Source organism: Periplaneta americana, chromosome 8, assembly GCF_040183065.1.
Source record: "Periplaneta americana isolate PAMFEO1 chromosome 8, P.americana_PAMFEO1_priV1, whole genome shotgun sequence".
NCBI classification, from domain to species: Eukaryota; Metazoa; Arthropoda; class Insecta; order Blattodea; family Blattidae; genus Periplaneta; species Periplaneta americana.
In genome coordinates, this window is record NC_091124.1 from 179,644,362 (window position 1) to 179,671,553 (window position 27,192).

A 27,192-nucleotide genomic window follows, 5' to 3' on the forward strand; every position below is an offset into this window, starting at 1 on the left:
ATGTATGTATGTATGTATGTATGCATGTATTCACACTGCAAATGGGTAAATACCCGGTGGCAGTGGTAACTAATTATACTTAATAAGTACAATTAAAATAAATTGCAATTCATATTATTAATAATAAAAGAATAGTAGCAATATATAATAATATTAACAAGGAGCATCCTAAATTAAATGAATCACTTAATATAACATAATTAATTAAAGTAAATCTAATTTAGGCCTATATCTTAACCCTGAGTTCGAACTTAAAACCACGAATATACATATGTGATAAGTCTATATATGCACAAGTACCTTTCAGCACTACACTCATTTCGCTATCAATTCACTCACTGCACTGGAACTATGAAACATTTCACTGACACTATTCTGATTTCACTAACACTTCAAAAACATTTCACTGTTCAAATGCTTTGCATTACCACTGTAAACTATAGAAGTTCACTGACACAACACACTTCACTGTCACAACACACTTCTTCATTGATACAACATTTCAAATAACAGAACATCAATTACACCCTTATTATTCAGTAGAACTGTACTTACTATATCAACCTCAAATCGCTAGCCCAGACCCCATTACAAGCAATTTATGACGTTCACTGTAACTCACACCCGTTCACTATAAATCTATCTCATTTCTCTGCCATTATAACTCTTAGAATTTACTTTTAAGCTCACTGCGCTTTCACTACAACACACTGCACACCCAATATTTATTTATTTGTCTAATGACTAGTACATTATATTTACTATCATTGACTGAGCGAAAAACAAGAAAGTGGTGAACAAAACTACGGATTAAATAATTAAAAACATTCGGGCTCTGGCTTCCCAGTAGCGGTCGACTTCCTTGGAGATTTCAGAGCAAGGCATTTTGCAAGATGTTGTCTATCCATGTCTTCCTGTTGAAGGCACAAAATGCAGGATGCTGATGGAAGGATGTCAAGACGATTGAGGTGTTTACCCAGGATGTCATGTTAAGACGAAAGCTTGCAGCTGCCAGTCTTCTGGGTTCAGGAGGTATATTCTTCAGTAATTTCCTACGTTGTTGCGAAATGTTTATGTCTAATTCTTGTTTGTTATTATTTTTTGTAGTTGCTTGATATATTGTTTTACTGAGCTAAATGACAAAGGTTTGCGTGGGTTTATTTTGAGATTGGCACCTTTCTTAGCTAATGTGTCAGCCTGTTCATTCCCATGTAGATTACAATGTCCTGGGATCCACTGTAACACAACTGTTTTGCCACGTTCTTTTAAAGTTGCAAGTATTTTTTTGACAATTATTGATTTGTTCTGTGTAGGGGTGATCAGTTTTAACTATGGACAAAATGGCTGCTTTTGAGTCCGAGAGGATGACAGCGTTTGTGAATTTATTCATATGGAATAAAAGTTGATTTAAGGCAACATGCATAGCTTCAATTTCTCCATCATAGTAGATAGATTATAACCAATTGGGAGATAGAAGCAAAAAAAAAAAAAAAAAAACTAAAAACACCAGCTCCTACATTTCCTTGAGGGTCTGTTTTTCAGCCATCGGTATAAATTCTTATCCAATAGTCTTCCGGATATCTGATGTTGACGGTTTCAAGGGCCAATTGTTTTAAATTTTCTTTACTGTGTTGATTTTTGGTGATTTGTTCTAGGAGGTCTATTTCTGATTGAATTATATCTATCTGAAGTGGGTTTTGTGGAAGCATTAGAGGTTGAAGGAGATTGGGTATATCGAGTTCTTCTTTTAGTTTCTTTGCATATTGGATGAATCCGTGTTGCGTTTTCAGATACCTTTCTGTGTTAAGGTATGTAGACCAATAGTCGTCATTACTTCTGATCAGTGACTGTACACCCAATATAAATCACTGGAGATTCACTATGTTTCTCTGCTTACTCACTATACTTGCAAAACCACAAAATAGTCTGCATGGAGGGCACTTCACTTTATTATGAGAATCTTGAGAAAGGCTAGCCCCCAAATCGAGGGAAATAGCATATCTAACGTTAGTGCGACCGTTAATGGAATACGGAACTACGTGTTGGGATCCCTATAGAATATACCAGATAAATTCCTTAGAAAGAATCCAGTATAGGGCAGCGAAATTTGTTAAAGGTAAAAGAGAAGATGGAAACGATACGATAAAAGAACTTAAATGGGAAACTTTGGAAAACAGACGTAGGAAAACTAGAATAACATCATTGTATAGAGCACATCTAGGTCAGAAAGCATGAGTAGACATAACGGCTCGGTTAGAAAAGCCAACGTACTATGGTAGGAACGATCATGATTTTAAAATCAAATGTAGGAAACAGAAAACGGATGTAGGTAAATTCTCATTTTTAAATAGAACTATAAATGATTGGAATGACCTACCTGCAGCGGTCTTTGAGGGTTGTCCTTCCTTAAGGAGATTCAAGAATAATTAAAAAAGTTGTATATAAAGTGAAAATTAAAATTAAGGTGACATTCAACATTTAATTTTTTTAAGGTCACATGTATTTATCTAGGCTGACGAGTTTACTTCCTTGGTTTGAATTGTAAACTATTTAAAAATAGCGTGTAAGAGGGCCTTAGACTAGAAATGTTTAGTTTAAATGTAGTTCTGTTTATAAGTATGCATAAGGATGTAATTATTTGACTTATTTGAACTGTTGTATCAGTGAAGCGAGGTGAGTCAGTGAAGTTATGGTTTTACAGTGCAGTGAACAGTTCCGATCAGTGATAATTTATAGCGTCAATGAAATGTGTTCTATAGTGTCAGTGAAATGTGTTACAGTGTGTCAGTGAAATGTGTCCTAAAGTGTCAGTGAAATGCGTCATAGTGCCACTACAGGCAATGAGATGAGAGTAAAGTGAAAGACTATTGAAACTTATGTAGGACCTATACATAATTATGTAGGTTGTATTGTATATTGTAAATTTTATTGTGTATTGGTTATCATTTTATTATGTATTGTTAATATTGTATATACCACTGCCACCGGGTGCTTGCCCACTTGCAGTGTAAATAAATAAATAAATAAATACATACATACATACATACATACATACATACATACATACATACATACATACATACATACATACATACATACATACATACATACATACATAATGCATTACCGTCTATTAGTAAAGTCCTTAAGGCTATTTTTAAATACATTTTTGGTTATTGGTGAAGCCTTTAGTAAGTCTGCAGGTAGAGCATTCCAGTCCCTGATAGTACGATTGAGAAAAGAAAACTATGGACAAAGGAGTATTTCAAATGTAGTGAATTCACTAACAGGAAGTGGGGCCAACGGCTGAGAAGTAAGATGCATAGACCTATACGCCTAGGATTTTTTCTTCTTAAAAATTCGTCTAGTCGTTAGACCGCCGACCTAGACTCGTTTAAATGTTAATTCTGTTATAGGCTACAGTATGCTATTCTCTGTAACACGCTGTAATGTTGATATAGCGACACAGAAATAACTAACATACGAATTCATGCTAAGATAGCAAAACGTATACAATTTTATGCAGATTAGTTTTCCTTATGGAAGTTTTGATTAATTCTGTTTTCATAAAGTTTACAATTAAAGCTTACAGTCGTATGTTTGAGGTTTTCGTGCCAACGGACAGGAAATTGTGAAGTCTTGTAGCTTTGGAAACACCTGTTCGCATGAGGTGCTAATCCTGTTTGAGTGAATAATTCCATATCAGCCATTACTTTGACAGCGCTGCCACAGCAGTAGTGTTTAAATATTCACCTCCGTGTGGAGGGGGTTCTATTTCCGGTTTTAGGACTCGGGTTCGCAGTTTTGCAAGTGACGCTAGTCTGCAGTTCCCCCCGTCTGTCGCATTAATTAGGCAGGGAGCTGGCAACTTTGCCGTTTATAAAATGCATGCGCCGTGACACAATGAGACTTGCTGCAACATTGAGAGCAGCCCAGACTTGTTACATCACTCCTCTTTCGATTCCTACTATTGTACCTTGAATACTACTGTTACAAACATGTTGTGTAACATGTAGGGGAATAGTGGGTACAGTGAGACACAAAATATTAACACATATGTATGCACGTGATAATTGAAGTATTTTTAAAATCAAATGCAATAGAATAGTACATTATGCAACGAGCCTATAATGATAGTAATTAAGGCGCGAGGATATTTATGAAACGAGCGCAAGCGAGTTTCATAATTTTCATACGAGCGTCTTAATTACCATTATAGACAAGTTTCATACGAGTTTTTATGCTCGACCGTATTTCTAACTTGAAATTATTCATAACTTTCACGTTATCTTATGTGAATGGGAAGGGAACTAACCTTGTGCAATCTCGTGAATTGTGAGATGTGCGCAGACGCGAAAGTATTGATTTTTTTCCCCGAAACGAATGTCGACGACCTTGATGTAATCTCGTTAAACTTGTTATAACCTTGAAATTGAATTCGACATTGAAAAACGAGATGACAAATTGAATTTATTTGAATATTATTTACAATTAACTCTAATTATTATAGTAACAGAACATAACCTTCTGCGACGTATTGGATTTAGAGCATGCGTTACGTTTTGCTAGTTGTCTTTCGATTGCATATCCGAGAATAATCGAAAACCTGAACTTTAATGAATAGGTGTACTTTAATGACATGCATTAAAGGACTGCTACCAGGTGTATAATTACTACATTTCGGCATGGTCGAGCATAAATAATATTCTATTTGTAATTGAAATATTATTTTCTTCCTTGCTCAAAGTCAGCTGAATTTGAACAACGTTAGTAGGTCTACTGAGCTTATAATTAATTGCTACTAAATACCTCAATATCTCTGAAAAACATTTTGCTGGGTGGTCTATTGTTACGTAACTCTGTCCACCTAATCCTGTGTGAGGGAAGTAAATCTGCTCACCACTAACCAACAATCAAAGCCGATTAAACTACTACCTATGAACCGTAACAAACTAGTGGGTACAGTGAGACACAAAATATTAGCACATATGTATGCAAGTGATAATTGAAGTAAGGTAGGTGTTCCTGATATGGCCATGCTAAGGATTGAGAATTTTTCTAGCCGCCATTTTGAAAAAAAATGTAAACCACTTTTTTCTTACTCATTCTTAGTCTAATGGACTTTCTTAAAACAATTTCCTTTCCCCATAAAAATAGCTTAAATTGTCTAAAAAGTCCCAAATTCCAAAAGTCTATCTAGTGGCCATATCAGGAACATGTGCACATGATATGGCCACCCTTGTTCCATGTTCTACAAATCGTGATTGTTTTCAGTTTGATAGCGCAGTTGTGCTAAAATTAAATAATTTTGGTGTAAAATGAATAAAAATGACACTTAATCTTTTTTATAATTCAAAAGTGTAATCAAAACAGGTTTTTCCATAAAAACTTAAGTTGTTTTTCTCATAATACAAAATTTTTGCGTAATTCCAGCTATAAGGCATGTAAATTTGTCAGGTGAAAAAATAAAAGTGAAATGTATGGCCATTGTGCATTTGATATGACCATGGTGCATTTGATATGGCTATATCAGGAGCAGGTAAGCTTTCACGAAAATCGTTTGATTATGAACAACTCGTAAAAGATACGCCATCAACTACAACACCAATCAACAGAACATTAAATGGAGTACGATGGTTTTCATGAAACAAGTCTTTGAAAAACATGCATAAAAGAAAGGAGACTTACCAGAGAAAAATAAGAAGAGGTCACATGAAAACCGCAAAACAGGTAACTGACGCCATATTTCTCAAGCTGACTGGATGGAAAACGATCAAGTGACATACCAGGATGCCCTTTCACTGGATGCTGCTGCAATTTAGCGGATTTTTTTGTTAACTCACAATAGGGGGGTGGCCATATCAGGAACATGGCCATAACAGAAGCACCCACCTTATTTTTAAAATCAAGTGCAATAGAAATAGACATTAAAACATGGAGTACAATAATACATAAACAAAAATGTTAATAGATGAAGGATATAATATACAATACGTGCTTGTAAAAAAAATGCAAATGTCTCACTGTTCCCATTCAGGAGGGTACAGTGAGACACCACAATGTCTATTAACGGACACTGAAATGATTTACATTTATTTAAAAAAAAAAACAAAAGCTTGCTGTCTCTTTATCTTGACATGTTCTGTAGGCTTATTTAGGATCATTTTGATGTCTGACTTCGAAACATTGAAACATCTGGAACATTTGGAAAAGTGAATTTTCCAGGACTTTTCAAACTTTTGGGAAAAAATAAAATGAATTTTTGGTGACAACAAAGCTTATAACTATAAGAATTTAATGTAATTATTTATTATTTTTTAACATTTTATTAATTTTTTTAATAATTTGTTTATTTATGAAACCATTCGAATGTAATGTATCCATTATTTTAAGCTACAGTTCCTAAATTGGTTACTAGTATGTTCATTTTTAATGTTAGTTACCGGTAAATGTAATATAATTACAGTTTGTTTTTGCAAATCATTGGTACATGGGAACAGTGAGACGTCTCAGTGTACCCTTCAATGGCATGTCTCACTGTTCCCTTTACGCATAGTTCATTTAAAAATAAAACAAGAAAGACGAAACTTTGCCAAACATAATCTCAAATACCATAGTATTAGGTAACAAAACATTCATATTTATATCTCATTTGTATATCCAATATAATCTTCATTAAACACAAGCCAAAATTTTACTTCTAGAGTAAAAAATTACGAATTATTTTTTCATCACTCACCTTTATAACTAGAATCAAATCTAGTATGAAAAATACTGTTACTTTACTCATGCAACATACAACTCCACTGTTACCAGCATCACAACATCAAAATTTACCGTCTAATAAAAAAATGTCTCACTGTTCTCCCTGTCTTACTGTACCCACTTCTCCCCTAATGGAGATGCTTCAGACGAAAACAAAACAAAGAATAAAGGCGTATACCGTTACTTAAAAAAATGCTCTGATTGAGGTTCTGGATGATATGTACATCTATTATTATCAGGCAGTACATCTGACTTCATAGGGCCGTATTCATAGACATTTTTAGCGCGGGTTTCCGGTGGATTATCAGCGTTTTTAGTATTCATAAACCAGTGTTAGCGATAGGATATGATTTGAATTTTGTTCAAGTAACCAGTGGATAGCCGGGGCTAGCTTAGTACGCTCGTAGCGCGTGCTGCGAAATGTCTATGAATAGCACCCGATATGTTTCAGAAGAAAAACAATTGAATATCTCCCCAGAATAATGTTGCATAATCCATTTTTAACGAATGTGAGTTAAAGTAAAAAAATGTTGCATATTCCATCCCTGTTAGAGCTGTAGTAGCAAAATATCGAATTATTAAGTGTAGAAGATATTATAAGACTTTGAATTTGGCAGTCCCTAAAGTAATGTTGCCTATGATGAGAAACATGGTGCGCGTAAACAGCATTTCTATACCATGCAGCTCATTAAATCATTTTAGTAAAGTAAAACGTCGGACGACGAACATACAGAAGTGGAGTGTTGTGAAAAAAATGCTGAAGAACATCAGGGAGGAATAAAAACACAAACGAACATTCTAGTACCTGGGAACAAGCCTCCAAATGAAGAAAATGTATAAATTCTTTATTTATTTTAGTAGGTTTTTTTATTAGATTCATAATAACCTATGCTCTGTTCAGCTGCATTTTTGATATTATCTCGGATATTTTCCCACACACTATTAACATCTAACTCTTCCTCAATTTCGTCTAAACTTGCTAATACGGCAAACCTATTTGAAATTTCGACGTGATAATGTTGCTTAGATTCCTCCTCTTTTAATTTCGGAATATTGAATCTTCCAATATTAACTTGTTGCTCTACTCGCATGGCTACTGATAGTCTTTCTGTTAGTTCTCCAATTACCAAATAATGGTCAGAATTACAGTCTGTCCCCCTGAAGGTTCGAATGTCTACTATACTAGTATGTTTATAAAGCAGTTATATTACCGGTCGTTCTGTATGGTTGTGAAACTTGGACTCTTACTTTGAGAAAGGAACATAGGTTAAGGGTGTTTGAGAATAAGGTGCTTAGGAAAATATTTGGGGCTAAGAGGGATGAAGTTACAGGAGAATGGAAAAAGTTACACAACACAGAACTGCACGCATTGTATTCTTCACCAGACATAATTAGGAACATTAAATCCAGACGTTTGAGATGGGAAGGGCATGTAGCACGTATGGGCGAATCCAGAAATGCATACAGAGTGTTAGTTGGGAGGCCGGAGGGAAAAAAACCTTTGGGGAGGCCGAGCTGTAGATGGGAAGGTAATATTAAAATGGATGTGAGGGAGATGGGATATGATGATGGAGACTAGATTGATCTTGCTCAGGATAGGGACCGATGGCGAGCTTATGTGAAGGCGGCAATGAACCTTCGGGTTACTTAAAAGCCAGTAAATAAGTAAGTAGGTTACTTTACGACGCTTTATCAAGTTCTTAGGTTATTTAGTGTCTAAATGAGATGAAGATGATAATGCTGGTGAAATGAGTCCGGGGTCCAGCACCGAAAGTTACCCAGCATTTGCTCGTATTTGGTTGAGGGAAAACCCCGGAAAAAAAACCTCAACCATATAACTTGTCCCGACCGGGAATCGAACCCGGGCCACTTGGTTTCGCGGCCATATGGCTAACCGTTATTCCATAGGTGTGGACAGTAAATATATAAATGTTACATTTCCAACTGGTGTTTTATAAGTTATGCAGTTTTATTTTTGTTGGCTTGTTTTTATTACCTTTTATAACTTGAAATATGTAATGTCAGTTTCTTGTGACATTGTGAGGTGTTTGTTTTAAAAAGTGTAATATTTTCTGCCACGTGACAGGAATTTCGCATTGATTGAAAAAAGAAAGATAGTATGCCCTGTATATATTCCTGAACATTGGAAACATGTTATCGAGTCAGCAACCCCAAGTAAACCATTTGTTATTAAGGAAATGGATGGAGCACATTTGATTAATTTTTCGTTTCTGGAGGAAAATCTGAAGAAGAATGCCGATTGAAAAATTACGTCAGGAATGTGGCTACAGATATCTTCAGACGACACTACTGTCCTTCGATTACGAAAGGGACACAACATACTAGAATACTGGAGTGTGCTTGATACAACTAAACGTAAAAGGGGCAAAGGTAATACCACATGAACCACTCCAAATCGTTTCAGCCGAGAAACTTCGTCCAAAAGATGAAAATATTCTCCAATCACTAAGGAAGAGAAGGCTGATATGATGGCCATGTGTGATTATTTGGACCGTCAGTACTGAGAATTCACCAGAGCTAAAAATTCTGAGGACACTGGTTTTTGTAATGTGACTGCTAGGATAGCAAATTTGAATTATTTGAATGTAATTTAGACAAAACGAAAGTATTTGTAATGTTATTTTATGTGACTTAATAAGGAATATTTATAAATATGTTTGTATCGTGTTAAGTACACAGTGTCACAGTACTCATATTTTACAACACTTGAAACACTGGATTTAGATATGAAAAATTCTTGCCATTTTGAAATGTAATATAGGTACATAGTGATGACGATAATGATGATAATAATAAGTTATTATCACATTTAGTTTTTAACTTCGCTCTACAATATGCCATTAGGAAAGTTCAGGATAGCACAGAAGGTTTGGAATTGAACGGGTTACGTCAGCTGCTTGTCTATGCGGATGACGTGAATATGTTAGGAGAAAATCCACAGACGATTAGGGAAAACACGGGAAGTTTATTTGCAGCAAGTAAAGCGAGAGGTTTGGAAGTAAGTCCCGAAAAGACAAAGTATATGATTGTGTCTCGTGACCAGAATATTGAACGAAATGGAAATATAAAAATTTCAGATTTATCTTTCCATGACGTGGAAAAATTCAAATATCTTAGAGCAACAGTAACAGATATAAATGACACTCGGGAGGAAATTAAACGCAGAATAACCTGTTATTATTCTGTTGAGAAGCTTTTGTCATCTAGTCTGCTGTCCAAAAATCTGAAAGTTAGAATTTATAAAACAGTTATATTACGGTTGTTCTGAATTGTTGTGAAACTTGGACTCTCACTTTGAGAGAGGAATGGAGATTCAGGATGTTTCAGAATAAGGTTCTTAGAAAAATATTTGGTGCCAAGAGGGATGAAGTTACAGGAGATTGGAGAAAGTTACACTACGCAGAACTACACGCATTGTATTCTTCACCTGACATAATTAGGAACATTAAATCCAGACGTTTGAGATGGGCAGGGCATGTAGCACGTATGGGCGAATCCAGAAATACATATAGAGCGTTAGTTGGGAGACCGGAGGGAAAAATGCCTTTGGGGAGGCCGAGACGTAGATGGGAAGATAATATTAAAATGAATTTGAGGGAGGTGGATTAATCTTGCACAGGATAGGGACTGATGGCGGGCTTATGTGAGGGCGGCAATGAACCTTCGGGTTCCTTAAAAGCGATTTGTATGTAAATAATAATACTGTCTATGTGATGAATTGTTTCAAATTCATTACGAATTTGGTCTTGTTTCCCTTTCTCTCTTTCAATCGCACGTGGCCATATTTTCTTCTCGTTTTATACTGAATAAGAGCCGATTATTGAATGTTCTAGACATTGTGGGACTGCCCCAAAGCATAGTGGTGTAATGATATTGTGAAGTGCAGTTTGTGAGCATGAAGTTGGTTCGTCTGTATTAGAGATTTCACTTAGGGTTCAGTTGGTTTCATGTTGTGGTCCGGTTGTTAGGGCATTGGGAATTCTGTACGTCAGATGTAACACAGTGTCCATGTACTTTGTACAAATGCGTCGAACAATTCTGCAGAGCTTGGGAAAAGTGACACAAGTCAGTTTCCACAAACCTTTTTTGATAATTTGACAACTTACGGAACATCTGCTCGCTTGGAAAAAAATACATAAGTATTCTTCCCATTACAATAATTCATACAGTAAAAAATCAAATCGACATAAACCAGTGTAAGTTGTCAATAAATTATCAAAAAAGGTTTGTGGAAACTGACTTGTGTCACATTTCCCAAGCACTGCAGAATTATACGTAGCTTGTTATCCTGAGGTGAGTAAAGGGTGCTTGAAACAGATCGAGAAATAGCAGTGTAAGATATGACCAGATATTTTATTTTGTGCGAGATCGTGCGTATTTGCTTGGTTTCCGCACAAAACCAATCCGCGGAAAGTCTAAAATTCCACATTCAGTATTCCCAACCTAACACACATAACAATTTCCTTCTTCTTACCGCTTAAGTGACATATTGATTTTACTGCTTTAGGCTTTTAACATATTATTTTTAGAGACGTTCAATATAGTAATAATTATAAATTGGAAACTTACCACTTCAATTTCACCTAAATTGCACTGTTAATTATTGTTTTTAAATATTTGAAAAAATTAAGTAAACTCTACAACTCCACTAAAGTTACTGCATTCGTGCTGCAAGTAACATTAAGGAAGCCGTGAAAAAATCAACAAACTTGCCGATGTTATTACTGCAATATGTTATATAAATAGTATTATTAAAATATTAAAATGAAAAATAAATCATTACATAACCTTACCGTTTGTTTATAGACTGGAGGGGGGAAGACAGACGTATATCACGGCCTGCTGGAGTATAGTAAACACAAAAAACATTTTAAAGCAACAATGTTGAAGATAAATATTTTTGTTTTGCAAATTTGCCGTCATTGAACAGAAACCAAGATGGTGATTTCATTGCAACTAATTAGAAATTCCTCTTTCAGGTATGTAATAAACGATCTTCGCACAAAATAATGTACGATACACGAGCGGTATGTTTTCTTTCAATTCTCAACTACGTTTCGCTTTTTCAAACTTTTCCTCGAACATGAAAACTTCAACATACCGCTCTTGTAACGCATATTACTATTATTTCCACCCTTGTTCTACTCTCACAATATATTTTGTTGACTTTATAGTCATGTCGGGGTACAGGACTTTTGGTTATATCAGTGTAGAACGTTGACTTGTTGAGTTTCTGTTCCTATTTTTGTTTTGTTCATTGTAACTGTTTTAGATTTTGCTTCAAAGCAGTGAATTAAGTTATGTAAATTTACAATCTAGCGTTTGTCTATATGACTGAGGGAAACCATGATAAACCCCAGTCAGATCAAACGGTAATAGGGTTTGAACCTGAGACTTCCCGAATGTGAGTTATAAACGTTACCGTCTGAGTCATTTCGCTTTGTACTCTCCCAACAATACAGTAGAGCGTCTCGTTTAGGCACAGTGAAAACTTAAATTGCAGGTAACGTGTGGGAGGGTACGAGTCGTACGATAAGCACGGGGGATGCACAAGGTTTTAGTTACTACATTCATAGCGGAGCATTAATTGAAATTATATTTTGCAAAAACACACAAAACAAACGAACACAATTTTGCATAACTTTATCATACACATATTTTAACAAACAATCAATTATAATGTTGAAATAATTCAATATGACAAATGAAATTTTGCTACTTATATGATGTTGCTTTCAAGCAGTAATTTTTACAGTCATAAATTTCATTCTCTGTATGACTATAGCAAAGGCAGAAGAAATAGGCGGGTTTTTGGTCTTGTGTTGAAACTACTCACTCCACACTTTCTCTAGCGGTTTATGACTGAACAAAGAGACCTTCCTGTCGCTGTGTTGGAATGTTAGTTGTTGACAAGTGCTCGTCTGTGATACTACTGTGTTATAGATTGTTCACGTATAATAGTAAACAGTATTTTTAAATACTAATCCAAGTAATCGCTATCATGTTTCAGTCGAGCCCTGATATCAGAAACCATACTAAAGGCGTTATTTATCAAGTTAACAGTTTCTTGAAAGAACTTAAAGATTGTGAGGACATTAAAAGTGTCCTATCATGACACAGCCACTGCTAAGACGTGTGGTGTTTCTCTAAGATCGGTTCAGAGAATTTGTGCAGAACAATTTTTCTTAGTCATACTTGTTGTGTTATTACTTTTGTTAAACTAAGCTATTCTTAAGTGTGCTTCTAATACACAAATATTTTTATTACGAAATTCGTTCATCTATACTAATAATAAATCTGTAGCCGAAATTTTTCTGGTAATTTTCGATTTTCCAAAAATTATTGGTCCTAACATATATAATTAACCACCCTGAAACCGAAAATCGCTTTTTTGAAATTTTTGTTTGTATGTATGTCTGTCTGTATGTTTGTTACCTTTTCACGCGATAATGGCTGAACTGATTTATATGAAACTTGGAATATAAATTATGTTCGTTGTAACTTAGATTTCAGGCTCTATGGCATTCAAAATACATTATGTAAAAGGGGGGTTATAAGGGGATCTGAATTAAATAAATCGAAATATCTCGCTTATTATTGATTTTTGTGAAAAATGTTATATAACAAACGTTTCTTTAAAAATAAATTCCGATAAGTTTTATTCTTTGAAAAATTTTGATAGGACTGATATTTAATGAGATAAATGAGTTTTAAATTATAATAACTGCCATCTAAGGCCGTATAATGAAATTAAAAACAAATGACTTCGTCTATAAGGGGCCTTGGACAGCAACAATCGAAAGCTATGAAAGATAGCCTACAGAGAATGTTTCTGTGTTTGTATGGAGTAATATCGGAAGCTAAATTAACCGATTTGTATAATTAATTATTATTTCACCATTGGAAAGTGTAGTTTCTCTGGATGGACATAATGCTATAATGTTATTACAGTAACTTCTGATATAATATAATATATAATATAATATAATATAATATAATATAATATAATATAATATAATATAATATAATATAATTATAATATAATATAATATAATTTAAGTTATTTGAAGGGTTCAGAACCATAGTGGGCCAAACGCCATTTACTGAATACATAGAAAACAAGGGTTAAAATTAAGTTATTACCATAATTCAATGGAAACCTATAACAAGTAAAATAAAGTATACACATTAAATCTAAATGATGTCAATCTTCATTAAACTATGGTTGCATTTAATAAAAATTAGAAACATGTTAAAGGAATTGTCATTGCACCAATGAGTGGTCTCTGGAGCAAAATGATCGCATTTTAATTATTTGGATGCAATTTAAATTAAGTAACATATTAAACGATTTAACCTTCTATCAAACACGAATGTTCCCTGGATCAAACGTCCTATTTTAATTATGTAATTACTTTATATTTATTTCTAACAGGTGCAGCGGAGCGCACGGTTACGGCTAGTAATATAATAAAGCGTACATTTTCTGCACACAGTAAAAATATATTATCTTTTTGCACTTTAATTTTTAATTTCCCTTATGATTCACGAAGTTGATAACTATATATTTAGTAAGTTATTTACTATTTTAATATAATATTCTGAAAACACATAAAAACAAAATAATTGTGGGTAATGCTAAATACATTTGATATCCTGTATTAGGTTTATTATTAATACATCCGCCTGTCATAACAGATGATCATATAGATCCGGAAAACAATTGAAAAAATGCAGTATTACATTTGTGAAATGGCTCACTTGCGAAATATTATAAATGATATCGTCTAAAGTCTCATTAATGTAATATTTTATTATTCAGCGATGTATGCAATGGAGGGGGCAACAACTGACCATCATAACCCATTATCTTCTGGCTTAGTTACCTCATGAGTGATGCCTTATTGTTGTCACTTATGAGTTTCAGACCTATGTTCGAACAGTTGACCAAACAAGACAATATTCAATAAATCAGGTATTTGTAATTATTAGAAATTACGTTATAATTTTTTTTCAATTCAAGTTTTCCTGTAGTGAAAAACGTGTGAATGGAGGAGTAAGTAATTTGGGACAGGACCATACACCCAGCAGCTTCTGTGAGAGGTAGTATAGGAGTCGGGGTAGTGAATGATGGGTTCGCCATACCCGCCTGTTTCTTCTGCCCCTAGCATAACATAATATCACCGTCTTCTGTGGCCGAATTAAGAAAACTACAGTATATTGGTCTGAAATGACAACACCATTTAATAAACACAATAATTATTCCTTCTCAAAGTTCAATTTATTCAGGTACAGTACAGAAGACGCTGATATTGTTAGTCATACATAGAATGAAATTCACGGCCGTAAAAATGCTGCTTGAAAACAACTAATATAGACTAAGTAGCAAAATTTGATTTGTTATATTGAATTATTTCAACATTACAATTCCTTGTTTGTTAAAATGTGTATATGATAATGTTATGCAATTTGTGTTATTTTATTTTGTGTGTTTTTGGAAAATATACTGTTAATTAATGTAACTAATTGTAACTAAAACCTTGTGCATCCCTCGTGTTTATCGTACGCCTCGACCTCCCCCACACGTTACCTGCAATTTGTTTACGCTTTCACTGTGCCTAAACGAGACGCTCTTCTGTATATCTCAAATACTCTGGATAGTCTGTGTATTTTAAACAGACTGTGAAATAATGATTGCAGTTATGTTTTATGTCCTCTTTATAAGAACTATATACGGAGAACAGGCTTTGTAATAACTATTACATATTAGGCTATGTAAAACAAGGAAGTTTCAATATTTTGGTAGAAATTCACGACTTTTGTGTCGATTTTTCCTAAGAAGATGGTTTCTGACTTGCTGTCTGCCTAGTTCTGTATTTGCTTACAGCGATTTAAACCAAATTATTGGCCGGATTTTATTACTCTCATACTAAACATCTGAGAAATATTTAGGTCTAATTCTAGAATCATCAATGTGAAATATTTAAATGATGAGCAGTTTCTTTTTTAATAGGCTATTTAACGACGTTGTATCAACTACGTTCTCAACTAACTTCGTTGAAATTGGTGATAGCGATGAATCTGAATATTCTCCATGGGATTACCTGATGTTAGCCTTGCAATTTTTTGTCGGTCGGAACAAGGAGCATAGTTACGCACTTCAGCTTATGTATGGTTTTTGTACACTTTTTATGTCAGGGCTGGGCACCAAGAGCGGATTCTACTCTCCCATGGGAGCTATATCACTTCTCTTCAACCCCTTTCTTCCCCGCCGAACACCGTGCAGCGTTTATGCCGTAACTTATAATATTAAGCGTCTCCGTTTAGAGCAGGAATGAGACGATATTAGCTCCCAATGGTGGTAGAAGAGCTCGACCTTGATCACGAGCGCATAGCGCATCCACTGTAACGTAGAGAACAGGGATGTACATGCACATGCAGCGAATAAAGGCAGAAATTATTACAATAACTTGCGTTACTAAATTTCTAGCTATGTAATAGGGCTAATTATTCAGTTATTTAATATACATGTACATATATAAACAAATCGCAATGGGAAGGGTGGTTTAGGAACAAAAAGAGAAATAGGAAAAGTTAATTGTATGTAAACCATTTTATTGTTAAAAGCAATTATTTATTATGTAAATACTTCACTTCATTGGTTAGGAGAAACTAATAGGTTCTACCTGCTCGACGTGTGTGATCTCTAAGTACTTTTGAGTATTTGTTGAAAAAATAATAATGGCAATATTGATTGAAATAGAGTATATTGATTGTGTGATTGTGAAAATGTAGTCCTTACTCTCCAGTCGTGATTATGTAATGAGTTTTCTTAGAGTGATTTGTGAGATGCACGTAACACGAAAAAACAAATTGATTAAATTAAGATATTGCGAACCATCGTAATTTTTGGGTCATCATTTAAGGGGATATGTATGACTTTTAAAACTTCCACACTTTTCAGCCAAAAATTTGTGAAATTTAAACTATATAAACAGATCTATAATAATATCTGTACAAAATTTGGTGCAATTAGGTCTAATAATTTTGAAATGATATTTTTAAGTATATTTTATATTGACGTTACTAAAAAAAGCTCCTTGCATCAAAGTTTTCAAAATGTTAATTCATATTTGCTCAAAATCTTGAAAATAGTTATTAGAATAAAAGTGAATTGGCTTTTTGAGCTTAGTAATAGTATAAGTTAAAGTGCAATCGTAGATAAAATATTATTTCTAAATTAAAGAAACACGTAGTGTAATAAAAGTAAAAATCGAGAAACAAGCAACAAATAAAATATGAACAAAACATTTAAAATAAAGAAATAAAAGAAATCTAGATACAATCTACTGACCCAAATGTAAATTAATTTATCTTCGATGTCAATTCCGAAACCAATTTATTTCTCTCTTCTCCTGAATAATGCCTATATATATAGCACAACAAACACTGGACTTCATCACCATGTTTGAAGCATAAATATTGTATCTTCCACTCTTCCTTGAAAGCTTTAAGCGCTTCCGTTCCATCATGATGCGCTGTGTTCTAAGATCTGTACATCCTTTAGCAATGTTTACAGGTAAAAGAACTCCGCGCGCGCGCTGCGGGCAGAAAATAGCTTTCGCCCGCAAATATTAGTCACCATCGCAAGACTGGTCTAGAGTATGGATTCGCTCCCAGTGCCCAGCCCTGCTTTATGTAATGAGTTGAGTTTGTATTATACTGCTTGGCTAAGCCGGTACCACCATCCACCGTACCATGTATTTCTCCACAGCCAAGAAGTCCGAATACAATACCTTGATGTTGGTCTTCAGCACCTCATAGATCCAACTGAGTCACATCCCCATCACGAATGAGATCCTGAGGTGCTTAGGTTCCTCTCTGCACGTTTTTGAGTCATCTAGAACCACTGCCATCTACCAAACTTCCGATAAACTAGAAGGAACACCCATCAACTGATGACGGCCGATTCGGTGAAGCACAATCTCAAATCATGTTTTGTTTCTCGAAGCGGAGATGATAATAAAAATAAAATTATGGAGAATATTAGTGCCATAACGAAGGGAAAGGGAAGAATCCCTAGCAAAATGCTTATAAATTTGTCTTTATCCACAAAAATCACAACTCCGATATTGCTGAGATTTGCACTCGGTTCCGCTGTTGTAGTAGCCAGGACTCTCAAAGCTGAATTGACTCACTTGGGGAAAATCTCGGAAAAGTGACCTGTAAGGTAATTGGGCCAAGCAAAAATTGAACCCATGTTCGAGCACAGTCTCAGATCACGAGGTACACCCGTCACCCTGAGAGTACGCCGATAGCCAGCATCTTGTTAAAAACAAAATATCACGATATTGCTCTTTAATGAAAGTCTAACTTGACTATTTTCTTCTTCAAGCTTTTCTCGCATATTGTGAAGTCAAAAATGAAATGATATTTTACAAAATAAGTTTGATAGAGAAATTATACTAGACAGATACAAAGATAGATAAGAGATGAATTAATAGGAAATGAAAAACTCATTTTAAAGCTGTGGTTTATAAATTCTTAGAACGCAAAATACCGTACACAGTAAAATGTATTTGATGCAAGACGATCCGTCATGGAGTGACTTTAGAGCAGCCGTGGCGAGAACGTGACTCGCGAGACATTGTGGCTCGCAGTGATAGCTGGCCATTTCGCTTCCTTCTAACCTCCGCCTACCCCCACCCTCTCAGTCACTGGAGTCAAACTCCATTCCATTTGTGTTTGTCTCTGACCTGCGAGTGGCATATGTCTCTCTCGAAACCATGTACGAAAGTTCCAAGTAGGATGGGAGGACGCATTTTTTTGCTCTCAATATGATGAGAAGATTAAATGTATGATTTGTTCACAAATATTATGAGGAAAACGGTTGTATAACATAAAACGGCATTACACTACATGTTACTGATGAAGCATTAAAAGATTAAGTGTTATTGTTATCATCATCATCATCATCATCATCATCATCTCTGTACGTCGACCCTTTTTCAACAGATGTACGAAAAATGCGGTTAGCTCTTCAATTAGAACTCACTGATTTACAATGTGATGTCAAATGAAAGCTAGATGTAAAGACTTGACAAATGTTGAACTTTCAAATCTTTGCTAAAAAATGAATATCCGAAACTTCGTTCTTTCGCTTGCTCTGTTGAAGCCATGTTCGCTACAACTTACCTTTGTGAAAAATTATTTTCAACAATTAAAATAGTAAAAACCAAATTTAGATCACGACTGACAGACAAATACCTTCGTGATCAACTACGACTGGCATTAAGTGACATAATTCCTGATTTTGAAACTTTGTCGCAGAGACATTTTGAAGACAGTTAATTTCAGGTTGTGGTAATGTGTCCTATGTTTTCTTGTTCATTTCTTTCTTCGTTACACGTACTAAACATTAGTTTGTAGCCTTGTACTGTATAAAATTATATTTAAGTGCTTGACGTAAGGAAAATGAAAATCCATTAATAAGATAGACAGTTGCTTCACTTCCCCTTCGGGTGTCCGCCTCCCTCCATAGGTACTATGCACGTTGCAGGTTACACAGTGGCTCGGCGTACGATTACATTTTCGCCAACGATGCTTTAGAGCACAACTGATCCCCAAGATTACGTTTTACGCAGTACCGATAATATTTTGTCTGTGGCACAGATTCTTTTCTAACTTGTATAGACCTACTTATAATCCTTGAAGCGGTGGTTGTAGTAGTCACGGAATTGTGAAATTGGTTTTGTGACTTCGCAAAATAAAATGAGAAAAGTTGGTACTTTGGCAAGCCTTTCGCCTTATGCGTATGTGTAATTTAATGACATCTGTTGTTACTAATTTTATTATTCTTTCTCTGTTCTGTAACTTTCTATCGTCAACAGAGGACAAAATTCTGAGATTCTTATGATTTTTAGGTAATCAAAGTAAACATGCAGTTATTCCAAGATAGCACAGGGACATCATTTTATTTTTACTAACATTTTTTATATTAACCTGGCTATACCTTTAGAGAACCGGAAACACAGTTCGCTACCCCCTTCCACGACTGTAGTTCGATGATACTGGCGTAAAACACAAACAAATCACTCTACTAGGTATAGGAGGGAAAAAAGTAGTTCATCCATTTACGTAAACTAGGAAATATCGCGATTTTGAGTTCGATAATTTTCATTAGGCTTTTGTTTAATAAAAATACAGTACTGTATTATAAATAAGTGTTTTTACTCACAAACTGAGCTGTCCATTCAGACATATTCATTATTATATTATACTGTCTACAGCACATTAGCGTGCAATATAGAGAAAGACGTTAAATTGAAAAATAATCATAATATGAATATTTAAACACTTTTTTTAAATGGTGACCGTTCATTTCGATACAGGCTTCAGATGTTTTGTGCATGTTATCGCACTATAGACTATTGCGTCTAATTCCGATTACCAGTTTCGTCCTTCGTACTAGTAACTCATGTTGAAATAATTCTGTACCTACTCTATAAAAGAGTACCTTACGTACTGTAAATTCAATCTTCACTTTTGCCCGACCCGCACAAATAAAATTACTCAGACATGCTATCTACTGTCGGTGCAAGTGGTTATGACGCAGGATCTTAGAAAGGGGGGAAATCACGTGACAGTTAATTACTTAACGAGCCCCTTTTATTTAAGTTAGTTTAAACAGTTGTATAATATTAGGTAAACGTCCAAATCCTAACAGAAATTAATGTTTACAGAAAAGATCTAAGACAGCCCAGCTTTTACAGAGGGGCGAGCAGAAGCAGGTGGGGGAAATCAGGATGTGACTTAGGCAAACGGAGGACAGTACCTGTGCAAAAACATGATTCAATATTGAAACTCTTTCGTCACTGGAAAACGCGAACATATTTCTGGAACGTACTATACTCACTCAGTGCTGTTTACTATATGCGGTCTTGGTTCTGTGTGGAGGACGGTTGAACTTCATTAGTAGAAGGGGTGGGAGTGAAGTACATTAAAAAACTCAGGTAGAATAAAAATTGAAGTAAAAATAAAATGATGTCCCGGTAGAAGTAGGAGCAGCAGTAGTAGTGGGAGTGGGAGAGGGGAAGTATGAGAGTAGGAGTGGAAGAATACGATTGGGAGTGGAGTGGAGGAGTATGAGTGGGAGAGTAAGTGTAGGAGTGGGAGTGGGAGTGACAGCAATAGGAATGGGAACAATAGGAGTAAAAGTGGGAGTACGAAGAGATGTAGAGGTGGAGTAGGAGTATGAGGAGGAATAGGGTAGAAGCAGGAGTATGAATAGATTCAATTTAGCGCAAACAAAAATACTAGATTAGACACTGGAAAGCCTTGGTTTTGCTGAACACACCATTGCGAGGTGGGAGGTACGAGTTGCAAGATAAGCTATAGAAACCACTCACTATCTCTCATATAGTCCGGATTTGTGAGAGTCGGGTCTCGCACCTCGCATGCGTCGGTTCAGACAAAACTGAGACTTTATGGAACGAATAACTAATTTCATAGTTAACAGCCTGAAATAAAAGAATAAAAATGAAACCATGAATATAACTTATTGAAAGGTATTTTTAGTAGGTTATTTTACGACGCTTTATCAACAGCTTAGGTTATTTAGCGTCTGAATGAAATGAAGGTGATAATGCGGTGAAATGAGTCCGGGGTCCAGCACCGAAAGTTACCCAGTATTTTCTCATGTTGGGTTGAGGGAAAACCCCGGAAAAAACCTCAACCAGGTAACTTGCCCCGACCGGGAATTGAACCCGGGCCACCTGGTTTCGCGGCCAGACGCACTAGCCGTTACTCCACAGATGTGGACTTGAAAGGTCTCGACCAAGTAATCTGATATACAGGATGTATCAAAAGGTCAGGTCAAGGAAGTGATTCAGGACCTTATTTGCAACAATAAATCCTAATACACTTTTTCAATATTAAACTCAGTTTCCGAGTTACACAAATATCACGTACTGTATCTATCCCCATTTGATTCCACAACTAATGGACTTTTCTGCTTGAGAGAAGGTAGGCTAATTGTCAGTTGTCTAGAGCAGATGCTCAAAATGTCCTCTCGCACGAACACACGCTTCAGCACGACGTCTGACCTCTCGCTGCACATTATCCAATCCATGCTGGTGTATGTCCATTGCAGCTGTGTTAATCTTTGAAACGAGCTCTTCCCTGCTTGCTATCTCCCTTTTGTACACTTTCTCCTTCATGCAGCCTCAGAGAAAGAAGTGCAATGGTGTTTGGTCTGGGGACCGGGCTGGTCAGGCAACGGGACGACCCCTTCTAATCCATCTACTGGAAGTCTGAAATGTGCTGGAGCACCGTCTAATTGATACCATAAATGTCGTCGTGACTGTAAAGCATATCGTCCAACATCGGAGTAAGCACACCTTCTACGAAAATAAGGCAATTTTCACCTCTCACGCTATCCTCAATGATGAATGGTCCAACCACTGTATCACCCAGAATGCCTGCCCAAAAATTAAATGGAACCTACGCTGGAATGAGATGGAACGTGTTACAGACCTAACACAATTCGACTTCTTTCTCTGGGGCTGCATGGAGGAGAAAATGTACCAAACGGAGATAGCAAGCAGGGAAGAGCTCGTTGCAAAGATTAACACGGCTGAAATGGAGATACACCAGCACGGATTGGATAATGTGCAGCGAGAGGTCAGACGGCGTGCTGTCATACGAGAGGAGGACATTTTGAGCATCTGCTCCAGACAACTAACAATTAGCCTACCTTCTCTCAAGCAGACAGGTCCATTAGATGTGGAATCAAGTGAGGATAGATACGGTACGCGATATTCGTGTAACTCGGAAACGGGGATGAATATTGAAAAAGTATATTAGAATTTTTTTTTGCAAATAAGGTCCTGAATCACCACCTTAAGGATTGACCTGACCTTTTGATACACCCTGTATAACGCGAGAGGACGTACCTACAATTTTGAAACTATAAAATAACACTGGAAATAACTAAATAAAGATTATTGTAAGGCTGTTAATCTTGATTCTTCTGAACCGCATCCGAGGCGTGAGGTGTGAGATGCTTTATTGTTTTCCGAGCGTGACAGATGAGAGGCTCTTGTGGAACATTGGAGTTCTCTGTAGAAGCCCCGGAATTAATGTTTTTTTGAAATTCATCAGTTCTATGAAATGCCTCCTCGTCGAGTTTAAGGGAGTAAAAGAAGAAAGGGAACGGCAATGGTAGGAAAGGGGATGAAAATAATTATAACGAGACCTGAGGTCTATTCCACCATTGAGCTTTACAACTTCGTAACATTTCACTTTTAAACTTTTGAAAAGTGAAAAGTTTTTCTGTTCCTCTATAAATTAGACTGCTCCGCACTTCTCATTTCATTCTGCAAGGTCTCTGCACATCAGTAGCCATTGCAACTCCATGTTGGTAAGCTCTACTGTATTTCGTAGTCAATAAAGACAAATACTAATAAATTGTTCTTTAGATGAAAGAGATAAACTAATTCTTGTTTTTGGTTTTAAAATAGGTACAACTATTTCAAGAACACAGTCTGCTTCAGTTGGCGTAATTTGAAAATATTCTTGGAATTGAGAAAAACTTAGGCTAGGAAAATTTATTGTGTTTTTAATATACTCTTTTTTGGGGGTTATTCGTCATTTGAATCACTTAATGGTACATTTACTCTTTTTATATTGTCTTGTTTAAATTCTTTCTAAACTAAGACAAAAATAGAGTAAAAGTTGGTTATGACATCCAAGGGACCTTGAAAATTATGTTGTTATAAACGAGTGTCGTAGTAACCGAAATTCATATTATCAGTCTAGTTACTTACTTACTTACAAATGGCTTTTAAGGAACCCGAAGATTCATTGCCGCCCTCACATAAGCCCGCCATCGGTCCCTATCCTGTGCAAGATTAATCCAGTCTCTATAATCATATCCCACCTCCCTCAAATCCATTTTAATATTATCCTCCCACCTACGTCTCGGCCTCCCCAAAGGTTTTTTTCCCTCCGGTCTCCCAACTAACACTCTATATGCATTTCTGGATTCGCCCATACGTGCTACATGCCCTGCCCATCTCAAACGTCTGGATTTAATGTTCGTAATTATGTGAGGTGAAGAATACAATGCGTGCAGATCTGCGTTGTGTAATTTTCTCCATTCTCCTGTAACTTCATCCCGCTTAGCCCCAAATATTTTCCTAAGCACCTTATTCTCATACACCCTTAACCTACGTTCCTCTCTCAGAGTGAGAGTCCAAGTTTCACAACCATACAGAAGAACCGGTAATAAAACTGTTTTATAAATTCTAACTTTCAGATTATTATTATTATTATTATTATTATTATTATTATTATTATTATTATTATTATTATTATTATCATTATTATTATAATTATTATTATTATTTTCATACTTAATCACTTAATGGTACATTTACTCTTTTTATATTTTCTTGTTTAAATTCTTTCGAATCTAAGACAAAAATACAGTAAAAGTTGGTTATAACGACATCCAAGGGACCTTGAAAATTATGTTGTTATAAACGAGTGTCGTAGTAACCGAAATTCATATTATCAGTCTAGTGAGGTGGAAAATGAAAAATAACAAACTTAATTAGACTTATTTTATATTTATGTATTGACTTTTAAGCATACCATGAACACAATAAAATACATGTACAATTATAAATACAGAATTCTGTACTAAAACAGTTGGTTCATTACTCACCAAACTTATTTACTGAGGAGTAAAGTAATCAGTCATTTTACTCTGTTGTCTCCTACTTGACCAATATACACTTTCTAAATTAAGTTCTGTGTTCATTATATCAGTTGCAATTTCACTTCTCCTTCTCCTAGCTTCATACTCCCTCCTCTAGCTTCATTGGAAATGTTCACAATTCTAATGACTTCTAAAGGGTCACTCAATTCTTTTAGTGGCCATACTGCGTTAAAATGCGTGCTCTTAGTGAAAACTTCCTGTCGAAACTAATCGCATGCAGGTACCATTAATAATACCACATGAATTCGGGCAGGTTACAATGGGATGGGGAATCTGCCTGCATTCCAGATATCTATGATAGAAGGGAACTGTAAAGGATTTGCCAGATTTCAGCAAAATATTTTGGTTCTTAGAAAATTGTATTCCAAACTGAGGTTGAAAATGACGTTATATGCGAGGTAGACACATATACGTTTGTCGTATTAAGCAAGGTAGGAAAGCATATGTCTTATGGGGAATTAGTTGGGACCACAGAATATTTGACGTTATAGGCAAGGTGTCGCACAAAACGAGGTCGCTATAACCAAGTTCTACTGTATTTACCTTTAATTAAATTAATCTTAATGGCAAAGAGACTTGGTTCTCTGTAAAAATCCCATTCCCTTTTCAGCATATCACTTTACACTTTTACAAATAAAATTATTGTAGGCTATAATGGTGAACCAACAGTAATAATATATTTGGGAAGCTTCCTCTACTTTTCCTATTCACTTTCCACTTTACGAATTAGTTTTGAAAAGTGAAATTGGAACAGAAACTACAATGAAAATTGCAAACCACAATGTGAAAAGTTGAAAATATAATGGTGGAATAGGCCCCTGGGCCCAGGTGAAAAATGGGATGAGGAAAAGTTGTTAAAAACATCCGGCAGTAGAACTGTTACAATATGTCAAATAATCACAGTTTTAATCGAAAGTTTATCAACCCATATGCGGTTGTGTGTATCTTCTGTCCAGTGTTTGTTCAAGTTCGTTGCACGCATGATGGAAACAGCTGTGTTTGTGTGTTAAATAATGTAGCATTAGAAAAACAGAACAGCCCCCCTAAATGTGATAAATTGGTAAACAAACAATGCCAGCTTGTAGTGAATATGAGTTATATTTCCATCGCTGGAAACAAGACTGGCCGCTTATGTAATAGGACGTGACTGAGGCACAATTGTAACACGACTTACAAGACAGAGATATAGGTTCGAATCCTACACAGGACATGCCTTTTTGTCTCTTGTTGCTGTGTCGTCCTTTGATGTCTTAGGGCCAGCTATGGGGACTATCAGCAAAGTAGGGAGGGAACGTTCCTACTCACCCCACATTCGTTAGATTTACAGGCGAGGGGTAACGCAGTTGTTTTGCTAAGTCAAGTGCAGTGGTGGATTCGACACACCTTTCGCATCAGTAATTTCTCCGCTCTTTAGAGTATTTTGTTTATAGGAAGTACATGTATCATACAATAATTATGACGGCCACCTATTGTCATTAGGCAAATTATATAGTTTTCAATTGTATAACCATTCCTTTATCAAGTGCACAAGAAATTCTTGAACTGCCTTGTGATCGACATAATAAAGTATTTCTTTTTAAAAAAGCAATAAAGAAAAAAGCAAAGCTCCATTGTCATTTAACTGCACGATATATTAAAAGATACAATGCTCAACATAATACATTGTTTCTTTTTAAAACCAATAAAGTAACTAAGCTCCATTGTCATTTAACTTGAAAACATATTAAACACAATGTATAATGATCAACAAAATCAATAGTTTCTTTTTATAAATACTAAAGAAAGTAAAACTAAACTCCACTGTCATTTAACTTTAAAACATATTAAGCAAAATACATGAGATATGAATGAAACGAAATACTACTGTAGGCCTATACTGCTGGTTTTCATTTTTTTGTTGTTGATTGCCCTCGAAATTTCTTGTTATTAACTAAAAAGGATATATTTGGCTGTAAAATAGAACAACTCAACCGTAATACTGAAACTAAATGCATGTCTGTGATCCTAGACCTGGAGATACTTTTGGTCATATTCATTTTGAAAAGAAAAACTGCTCACAACAGTAAGTTGAGCCAAACATAGATACCATTCGCATTGCAAATGTGCGCAGATTAGGGAATTGCTCCTCTTGTAGGTATTTAAAGAGCTCTAATCCATTTTTTCCTAAACACTTCAGTGGCGTGCTCTATTACATCTCTATAGTGGCTCTGATGCTTGGGTAACATCAAATACAAATGGATTATTGAACAGACACATCTCCATGTCTATTGCAGTTACTTCTGAAAATCTTTCTTGGAAAGAGAACGCATCAAGTAGGCCTAATGCACTCAAAGTTTTAAATAAGTTCAGTTCCAGATACTTAATAAAATAATAAGTATCTAAATCCTGAAAATACCATAAACATATCTTGTTTTGTATCTTTTCACAAATATTACGAAAATAGCTTTTAAAATTGTAAATAAATACCTGTAAGATCACCGAAGTCCGCTTTATGCTTCCGATCAAAGTGGCGTTTAATATTGAATCCTTTTGTAGACGCAATTTTAAACCTACATATTAAGCAGCAGACTTTCTTGTTTTTGTAAGTAACAAAAATTCATTCTGCCACTCTTCCTGAAACTGAC